We start from the raw sequence: 11,360 nt of genomic DNA, 5'->3' as shown, positions 1-11,360 counted from the left end.
AGAATACCCAGGGTAGCAAGTTTCTATCTTTTTTCAATCAAAAGTTATGGGTCTTTTAAAATGACGGAAAGGACATTGACGCGACGCGTGACAAAAAAGTAAAGGGGGCGACATGGCATATTTCGGAGGGCCGTATTTTAAAAACGACTGGGACTTCGGGTCGAAAATTTTCTGGGTGTTCATTATTTACATAAAGGAACATTTTGGAGAATTTTAAGCAAAAATCCAAGGGGATCACCTGCGGACCTCTAGGTGTTTTGGCTACCATGAAGCATGGACATTCTAGAGATCAAGAGAGCTACATTAGACAAAGGACAAGGGAGATTAGCAGAATGGTTGGTTACACTAGGCGGACAAAGTTAGTCACTAGAGCGTACATACACAGTTGGGGACAAGGTCTACGTGCTTGACCAGACTAAAATTAAGGGCAAGAATAAAAAATTAAATGCGCCATGGAAGGGTTCAGATTCAGATGCAACTGAAGAAATGTCAACGAGAGAAATAAAGGTTTTTTTCGATAAACTTTGATAACTCTGATGTATTACTTAGAAATTTAATTGATCAATCAATCAATCGTTAAATTTGTATAGCACCATTCCAAGAGTCATTGCTGATGGCGCTGTGGGCTAGATGTTACATTTTCAATATTATTCTTCTCCCCTAAGGGTCCTGTCATGTCCTACAGTCATTTCGGCGTCTCTCTCAAACACTTGTTACTTCATAATTAAAATGTTTTAATTAATTTGAGAGTTACTTAAAAGGTAAGTAAAATAAACTTGATTTGTTCCCTTCATAAGATTAACTATTCATGTTTAGTTGAAGAACAGAAATATATTGAGCGACTCAGAATCAGATGCAACTGAAGAAATGTCAGCGAGCAAATTAAAGGTTTGTTCGATTAACTTTGATGTATTCCTTAGATTTTTATTTGGCCAACAACATCATGTAGCATAAATACTCAGATGTTATATAGCCATACCATGTTTTTAGAACTTGGGAAGCCATTCCATGTTTTGAATGAATGCAGCAGCACTAAATAAAATTTTCTTTTTTAGTTGCAGCACAGAAATGATTTTGAGGAAACTGTGAGCGACTCTGCATCAGATGCAACTGAAGAGACATCGGCAAGCAAAATAAAGGTTTTACCCACTTCTAATAAGGGCTCCAGAAATGGGACAAAAAGCAGTACTGCTACTTTTGTAAGAATGCTTTTGCAAAGCTGCCAAGACACTTTGAGACAATGCACAGAGATGAAACGGATATTGTAAAACTTTCTTTGATGAAATGTCCAAAAGAAAGAAGGAATTTCCTATGGAAGCTGAGAAACCTAGGAAATCATCTCCATAATTGCAGTGTCTTACGAAAAGGAGAGGGTAACCTTATTGTGTCATATCGTCCTTCAGAATGTAATGCTAGGGCTTCCGACTACAGACCATGTCCAATTTGTATGGGATATTATGTCCGTAGGGACCTATGGAAGCATAAATGTCCCCTTATGAAACAATCCAAAGCAAAAGTACGTGGGCGCAGAATGAAGGAGAGTGATCTTTTAAAGCCGCCAACTCCAGGAATTTCAATAGAACTCAGTAATATTCTTGTTCCTATGAAAAATGATGCTGTATCTTTAATTGTTAAAGGTGATCGACTGATACTAGATTTTGGAATGCATGAGTGCATGAAGCTTGGCCATGATATAGACCAACACAACTATTTGCGAACAAAACTAAGAGAACTTGGTCGTTTGTTGCAACAGCTAAGAAAAAATTTAAAACAAGCAGATGCTAAATTGGAGACGTTCATTAATCCTACCAAGCTACGAGATATTGTTAAGGCAGTCCATGACATTGCCGGTTTTGATAGCTGTAAACATTCGTTTGAAATCCCATCATTAGCTTTAAAGATTGGGCACTCAATTAACAAGTGTGCCAATATCCTGAAAGTCGATGGAAATCAAACGAACAGTGATGGTTAAAGAATACAAGGATAATCTTCCGGCTGGAAAAGGAGAGCGGTTCAAAAGAAAAGATTTAGATTTAGAAAAAGATGCAAGTAAAAATAAAGAGATTTTTATTTATTTGTTCTTTATACTGGGTGTAATTGCCAACATATTTGGGAACATCTGTGATCAAGATCAAATGCATATTTTCTTTTTACAGAAAAAAAAAATTAAAGCCTGATGCCATTCCCTTTCATCGTGTATGTGAAGAACTGGCCAATGACAAACAGAAACTAGGCTTAGGACGCTCTGCATACCAAAAATTCAGAATATACAGCAGTATGATTTTGGTTCTTGTTTTACTATACTATAGATTTTGAAAGAAAACAAGGAAATTGTTTTTGAAAGTGAAGTTATGGTCAATGAAGATGGAAGTAGAAGATCTTGTGGTATAAATACCACAAGTGGAAAAAAAGTCCATAAATCTACAACTGTAAAGCCAGTAACAAGGACTGTGCGGATACAGACATCATACAAATTTGGCCCCAGTAAATGCAAGTACTTGTCAATTAATTTTGTGACACTAGGCAGTGTTGCTAGCTATGTACACACCGTCATGTAACGGACCGGCATGCTCAAATTCAAAAGTGGCTTAGAGACAACTGTAGTCAAATAACACCAAGCTGAGTGAAATTTTGGCCAGCAAGGCTTGTCCGATCTGTGCTGATTGAAGAAAATTGGAAGAAGGTACGTTTTGTACTTTAAATAGGGTCTGTCATTAAGCGCAGTTATACTTCTAATACTTCGTAACGACCTGTAAGATGCCTAGAATAATATAATTAGACTAGGCGATGAATGAGGTAGGTGCCACCCGGAGAGGTAGAAATTCTCATAGGACTTTTCTAGACCAGTTTTTTCTGGGGAATCCAAATATATTGGGTAAACGGGCTGTAACTTGAGAACTTTCGCGTGAGGGCGCTTTTTTCAAAATGGCTGCCAGTTACAGTAGACTATGATATCTTGGCAACCACTGGTCATAGAGAGTTGATTTTGGTGTCAAATTGTTCGGAATGTACACGTTCCTATTTGATGTAATAGAACATTTTGTCCGAAAATGGCCGGAAATACCTCTTTTGACCTTTGACCCAATATCTAACAGATATCATATCTCCGTCACTACTCGACACAGAAAGTTGTAATTGGTGTCAAACTGTCCAGAATATAGATGTTTATATTCAAACTAATAATACAAGACATTTCTACTATCTGATCACGTTTAGTAATATCTTGTCAATTAATTCATTTTGTGCCAATTGGAGGTTGACATTCTCATATTATTTTCTGGACCAGTTTTTCATGTGCAATCCGAATATATGAGATAAATAAGCCATAACAAGGCCAAGAATTTAATTCTTTTACTACATACATGCTTCCCTTTAGTGTTTCAGTCTGTATGTCGTGTATTAATCTTCAAGATCGCTCACATCACTGCAATCTGAAAAGTCTTCATATTCATTATCCTGGACATCCGTGGGCATCACTGTCTCAATCCATTTAGGCTCCATTTGTTCATTCCATCCATTGTGTGTACTGTTGTTGACAAAATTGACGTCTACTGATTGCCATTCTTTAGCATTGAAGTTTGCTCTAAGTATATGAAACTCAAGGGTCTGCTGACATGGTGGCAGTAATGATATATCTGTAATCTTGTTGTGTCTGGAAAACTTTCTGTTGAAGATATCATATCTTGCTTGATTTACACTTTTCCCCTTTACTCCATACAATAGTGAAACATACTCTTCAAGTTCCTCATACAACTCTTTTGATGGAACATCTGACACTTCAAGGTTGCAGAATGTGTCAACAAATTTTGCTTTTGATTCCAGAAGCTTCCAACAGGTACGTTTTCCTTTCCGAAAGAAAGCGGAGTTATAATCGTTACCTTGAAAGCATGGAATCCAATAAGGGATGATTTCTGCGCTTTTGTTAAATCAATGTCACTCAATTTCAGTACCTTTCGGTATTTTCCAGTGTTTGTATCAATAATTACCCTCTGCCCATCATCTATGAAATGAGATAGTGCAATGACTGGAATATCAATGTCTCCAGAATGGGAACGAATTATTGCTACGCCTTGATTGCTATTTGTTAAAGCATGCTTTGCATGCAGGATGACTTTCGTGTCGGCTTCTTCTTGGCTAATATTAAGCTCCGGAACCAATACAACATCTCTGTTAGTAACGTAGATGCATTCTTTGTACGATGAAAAGTAGATAACATCACTCCTCATATCTGTTAGAATGCTTTCTTTCTTTGACACTAGTACACAGCGAATAAGCTCAATCAATCTGATATTTGATATTGTTGAGCTTACAATTACTTTTGGTGCAATACCGCGTCTGTTTCTCTCAACAGACTTAACGCTTGTATCCTTTAGGGATGCTGTTGAAAACCTTTGCTGCAAGATCCTCGTACGTATCAGGGTAAGATGTAAATGTTCTGATTAATGCCATCAAGTCAACAACATAGGCAATGACAGTAGCCTTTGCTGGCAGTGCTCGACCAGGATCCATAACATCTGTTGAACTTTTTTCGATGAGAATTTCCATTAGGACACTTTTCTGAGTTGTTCGTCTTGTCCCATCTGCATTAGCCAGGCTTAGCGGGACAGGGGTAAGTGGATACTCAAAGGCTTTCTTAAAGTCAATTATTCTACCAATCCATGCTTTGTTGAGGTGGCAAGAAGCTTTCCTAAAACATCTCGATTAGCTTCTATTACTTTTACTTTCCCATTTGCCTTGATTTCGGGTTTCTTCCCACTATTCAAAATTAAAGTGAGCTTGTTACGCTTAATAGGGTCATGGAATTTCACTTTAGTTGACTCAAGCCTTTCCTTTACAAAGCTTCCATGGACTGACTTGCCATTTGACAGGACTTTAAATATTCCGTCCGCAATATTTTTGTTCACCGGCGCTCCAGAACTAAGATTGTACAATTCATCCTCTAAAATGGGGTCAAATGGGTTGACATATTCTGTTGTCAAAACATGAATCAATTTCTGCACCTTGTCTTCAGATGAGATGATACGTGAAGATCGTACTTGCTTGTATACATATCCATCAGGCTCACTATTGGAGTAGGTACGTAAATAAGCAGTATTTTCTGCTTGATGTGCACAGTTAAGTGTCCATTTCAGAATTGACTTGTCGTCTGAAGAGAAAGATTTTATACAACCTGCAACTTTAGAATCTCTGTTAATCGTCTGTTCTCCACGTTGGTCTACTGCGGATATTACTAAATGTGATCAGATGATAGAAGAAACTCTTGCATTTTGGGTCAAAGGTCAGTAACGTTATTTCCGGTCATTTTTACAGATAATGTTCTATTAGTTTGAATATAAACATCTATATTCTGGAGAGTTTGACACCAATTACAACTTTCTGTGTCGAGTAGTTACGGAGATATGATATCTGTTGGATACTGGGTCAAAGGTCAATAGAGGTATTTCCGGCCATTTTCGGACAAAATGTGCTATTACATCAAATAGGAACATGTACATTCCGAACACTTTGACACCATAATTAACTCTCTATGACCAGTGGTTCCCAAGATATCATAGTCTACTGTAACTGGCGGCCATTATGAAAAAAGCGCCCTCACACGAAAGTTCTCAGGTTACAGCCCGTTTACCAAATATATTTGGATTCCCCAGAAAAAACTGGTCTAGAAAAGTCATATGAGAATTTCTACCTCTCCGGGTGGCACCTACCTCATTCATAGCCTAGTCTAAATACAAATTTAGTAGTATGATAACGGCTCACTCATTGGTGAACACTTTGAAGCTTGTCATTGGCTATAGCTCCACCCGCATCATATTTGCCGGTACATTGGCGACAATAGAAATCATGTGCCCTAATTTATCCAATACTAAGCTATGCAGCTATGCATACAAAGTCAACGCCTATCTTCAAAAAATAAAAATAAATAAATAAAACTAAAATTACAAAACAATAAGGGGGTTAGTCATGTCACCATTAACATCCTTATCATAATTATAATAATTATGTGTATGAATCATGTCACGTTTATTATTATTAACGTAGTATGGTGAATACAATTACATGTTTTTTTCAGCCCGGCGAAAAGACTAGCAGCACGACAGAGTTCAACCTCGAGGTAATGGTGTATGCAAAATAGTCCCAATACTACCCTTGAATTTTATTAATGTTTCGTGTCAGCGAAATAAAAAAAAATTTAATTCCTAACACTGAAAATTATCCTACTTTCGGTCAGAACATTGATACGTATTATTATTACATATATAGCATAATTAATTTATGATTTACATAATTGTATTAAATCCGTAGTGTTAATTGATTTTATAGAGTGATGAGCAACCTCGGTAAAATATAATAATAATAGTAAACAGTAATATTTATTTATTTATATATGTATATGTTTCAGGCATCCGAGAAAAAGAAAAATGAGCGAAAGCGGAAGCAAATTTTGGAAGAGGTACGAAGAAGAAAAAATGCAAGAATGACTTTTTCCTTGTTATCTGAAAACTTGAAAGAGGTATTAAACAAAAACAGAAATACAGTATAGACAATAGACAAATGGTAACTGACATACTATACTGTACATTTTTACCCCCAGTAAAGCAATCAAATATGCCCATTGTGGAGATGGTATGCCTATCATTGCCTTGTATTTTCATAGTTGTTTCTAACGGCCCGCTGGGCTGAACGGGTTGCGTGTTAAAGAATATGACACCTGATCGGCCAGCCTTCGGCACTGGGTTTTCGTGAGATTTGATGCCTTGGGATTTGAATCGATTAAAAAATAATAATTTATTTAAAATGTTATTATTATTTATAATTAATTATTTATTAATATTCTGCAAACTATACACCTGTGATCGGAAACTAAAAAGCTGACCTTTTCGCATCAGTACTTACGTGGACCATCTGTACTACAGTACAGTACTATAGCTATAAACTAATTTATTATCTTTCAATCTGTGAGTACTTAGCACAGTTTTTTGCTATACATACAATTACGTCGTGGCTGTGCTGGCGGGCGTTTTAAACAACGGAATATACATACAATTATCGGCAACAGACCAAGGCCTATACTGAACAAACATGAACCACGCCTGAAATGCCTCATGTTAATTAACCGGGACCACCAGAAACTTTGGGATCGCACTGAATTGCGAATGCCCAAACTAACCAAACATCTGAATTGTGCATAGGTTGTTCAGTACTGGAGAAGGCTACTACTACTCTAGCTACAACAGACAGTTCATCTGAAGAATCAGCATCATTTGCAGAATCAGCTAAACCAATTGTCCAGGAACGAACAACACCAATTGTTGAGGAGCCAACTGCGGAAAGGATGAGCATTATGCATTCGCAGACAATGCCAATACTACCTAAGCCAAAACCACCTCCAGTAATAAAGAAACCTATCACCACACAAGACTCACAAACTGAAATATACCAAATTGATCAGATTCTTGTTGCGCTGCCAGCTTCTGATGTCATCTTCCTTATCTTCATCTGAAACTTCATCTGAAGATGACTCATCTTTATCTGATGAGTCTTCTGTAGGTGAAGATGATGAATACATACCAGAACTCGAGAAGGAAAGTGAGAGCGATGATAGCGACTGGGAAAATATTGTCGATGATGATGACCCATTCAAAACAAGAGCCCCAGAAAGACAGAACTTTTATTAAGTCATGCCTAAAAGAGTTGCTGTCCTGTTGCTACGTTTCAGGGTGTTAATCCATATCGTCCACACGAGTGGTGAAACCTCTGGGTAGCATGGCTGTTTTCCGATCAGAATGTTTAAATAGTCATGCCACCGACTACACAAGGACGAATGTAATGGGGCAGTACCACCAAACAACCCAAATCTTTAAATGATGTGATGAAACTGAAAGAGGATTTCAGGGAAGCAATATTGTCACAATTAAGATATTACCAATGTGTAGTAAAGGGCTCTTTATTTTTTTCAGCAGGAAAACAGATTCCTTCAGCTCAACTGCAAAAGAACTTACCAAGTTTCAGCTCACTGTACTTTTTTTAAATGCCTGGTATTCCCATCTAAATTATATTTTTAATACATTTAAATAATATTATTATGCTTTTTTTTGAGTTATTGGACAATTTGCCTCTGCTGCCGGACTGTATAAACAGCACTTTACAGGTCCAGGTGATGCAGTTATTCCTGGTCAGAAAACAATACTTAATGGGCTTGTGCTTGAACTTCATTCTTATTTAACAACAACACTTAATTACTCAGAAGTAGAAGTTGTGAAAACGCTGATCAAAATAATTATTGGAGATCATGCTGACATAAAAATCTTGACAACTCTCAATAGGTTGATAAAAGAGGTAAAGAAGTGTAAGCATGATAAGAAGAGAAAGAAACGTGATGAAGTGTTCGATATTCTAAACATTTTAATTATTTTTAGAATTAATTTTTACCTGAAGTGCCTAGTAATGATAACCTTCCTGTCAATGTTCGTGTAATGAATGCCATCATCTGTGAACTCAATGATTACAGAGCACGAAATAGTCGTATGTGGAACACGGTACGTAAATGCATTTGTGACTTGCTGAAGGTAGAACAGCAACCAGCCACTGGTACAATACAAACCCAATGCTCACTACTCGTTAAAAGAAAAAACCGATTACGAACACAAAAAAATAAACTTGCCGAGTTCCTGGAAAGCAATTACAGGCTTCCGAAAACAGCATGCAACCGCCGTCAAGCATGTGATGGAAGATATTCTTGTTTTTATTGTCAATCTGTTGATAATTATAACTCCAAAAGTACTGAAACAAATTTTGTCAGTGTGGGACAAGATGAACTAGATGAAATCACCGAAAAATATGTGAAAGCGTTGGAGGATAGAAAAAAATAGTAAAAATCTATAACTCTGGAACGATGAATTTCAACCATTTTTGTTTTGTCATGATGAGCTCATTGTTCGCTCCTTCATCTCCTCTAAAACAACGTAGAAACAAGATGATTAAAAATTTTGCATAACATGCCTACTGTATTTATAAGGTAGGGGAAGTCAGAATTGTTGGAAATGACAACAGACGTCTTGGAGCAATTCGGCTAAAAGATGACACAAACAGTGAGGTTGAACTTTCCCTATGGGGCCAACACGCCGACCTCTAACTGTTGCCAGATTTGAAGGTGGAAATTACTGGCGTTGTCATTGCCGAATGGCAAAACACAAAAACAATGTCACTCAAGGTACGCAAAAATGAAATATACAACCTACAAACATTATTTTTCTCGATTATACGTCGAGGGAGATTACAGAGCTGCCATTACCTGTGCACATCACAATGCGCAGCAATGGTGCCACAGTAGAGTGCCTGAAAATGACAACGTACTGTGAAGATACTGGAACCAAACTTTTATATTTCAGTCAGGCCTTGTCCTTTTTTTTTTTGTCTTTCGTGGGAATCGCCCACATTTATTGTCTTTTAATAATGTACACTTCACATTTAATTCTATAGGTTAAAGCACATTTAAAAGATATCCACATAGATTTTACCTGTGGTTTTTGTAATTTAGCAAGGATTTTATTTCTATAAATGCTAAAAGAGGCAAGCGAATGTACGAAGTGTTTTAACAAGTTGTTTGTACCCAGAACGAGATTCTTAAATGATACTTGTTCGTATTCAATGGATTTTAAAATAATTTATACTTTTTTCCAAAATGATTTAATTAGTTTACATTTGAAAAACATATGTTCTTCATATTCAGTAATATAGTTTTGGATTTGTAGGTGCTATCTTGTGTAGAAGTTTGTAATTTACTTGCGGTAATTTTTTGTCTTTTATTTTACATACCTTTGACAGCCAGGACATGCACATTGTGGCATATGCATTAGGAGAATTGTTACAGTCTTTGATTATAAAAATATGTTACTAGTTTGGAGACTTAAATGTATCTTTGCTTCACACTCAAGACAAATTCCATATTTCCCCTACGCAATGCCCTATCTTACCAATGTCGAGAAAATCCGACAATCGAAAACGTCATCCAGCCACCAATGTCGAGAAAATCCGAAATCTAGAATGACCTCATTCAAATGAGATTTTCACTAACTTCCGGTTCACCGAGAATGATGGGATAGCTTGGGTTAGCACGAGCAGAAGTTTCTCTTTGGAATTATCGAATAATTGTTCGTTATTTCAAAATCTGCAATCGAATCATAATTTCCTGGTCACGTGGATGCTCAGCGGGACAGGAGCAGCGAGGAAGAGGTTGATGGTGCTGACCCTGCTGACGCCGCCGGGCCTAGGCCAATGGCGGTTGACAGACTGGAGTGGAAGGATAGGGCTTATGAGTATGGTTGGTTAGGTAATATATACTTATTCTTATATTTATATACTAACTAAAAATATTTATTTTATTTATTTTTTAGCCGTATTAGTGTTTTTACGTTGTTTTATATTGACCCCTTCTGAAAAAGGCGAATACCGTCGTTTTCAGCGGCCAACGAGTTCGGCCGCATGTATTTAGTATAGGCAGATCAGTGTTTGGGTCCTTATTTTTCATTATATTTTTCGATTACAAAACTTTTATTTTTTTTTCTTTTTATAATTTACTAGCCTAGTTAGGTAGAGGGCTAGACCTACTCTAGCCTAGTACTATAATTATATTTTTTTTCTTTTTATAAATAGGCTTAGGCCAATTCAATCTTTTATTTTTATTTTTCTTATAGCCTAGATAGGCGAGCATGAGGTCTGGGTCTTTTCATTAGATTACAATACAAAAACTATTATTTTTTCCTTTTTTTTTATAAATTACTAGGCCTATATAATTATATATTTTTTATTTTGAGGCTTTTATTATTCAATCTTTTATTGCTATTTATTGTAATTTTTTTTTCTTTTAGGTGAGCAGGATGGACCAAAGTTGCATGATGCTAATTCATCAATTACTGATATTTTTTTGAGTCTTTTAGATGACCATCTACTTCGGATGATTGTGACGGAGACCAACAGGTATGCCCATAAAGAGATTGCTGAGCTTCCAGCAGGTAGGTTGCAGCACTCAACATTGAAAGGTTGGGTTGATACGGATGTGCTTTTATTGCAATTATTTTAGGATTAGGTTTTGATAAACGTGGTAGCTATGATATGCATTGGACTCAGCATTGGTTTTTAGATCAGAGAGGTTTTAGGAGGATTATGTCGAGGAACCAGTTCATGCTGATGCTACGATGTCTCCACATTTGTAATGATGACGACGCTCTACCACGTGATGATCCAGCATACGACAGAGGATTCAAGGTAAGTGCCTTTATGGCTCATTTAATTGCTAATTTTCAATCTGCTTTTTACCCCTCTAGAAATCTTTCTGTAGATGAGAGTGTGATTGCATTCCT

General features: G+C 36.7%; 1 long non-coding RNA gene across 1 annotated transcript; it reads left to right on the top strand.

Annotated features, from left to right (window-relative positions):
- The first annotated feature begins 841 nt into the window (after positions 1 to 841).
- Positions 842 to 1,271, top strand: LOC144834451 (uncharacterized). The gene is made up of 2 exons (XR_013610973.1): positions 842 to 888; positions 1,056 to 1,271. It is a non-coding gene; the product is annotated as an uncharacterized LOC144834451 (long non-coding RNA).
- The last annotated feature ends 10,089 nt before the right edge of the window (positions 1,272 to 11,360 follow it).

Source organism: Antedon bifida, chromosome 2, assembly GCF_963402885.1.
Source record: "Antedon bifida chromosome 2, ecAntBifi1.1, whole genome shotgun sequence".
NCBI classification, from domain to species: domain Eukaryota; kingdom Metazoa; phylum Echinodermata; class Crinoidea; order Comatulida; family Antedonidae; genus Antedon; species Antedon bifida.
Note: the sequence above shows the minus strand (reverse complement) of the source record. Positions and strands in the feature narration are given on the sequence as shown.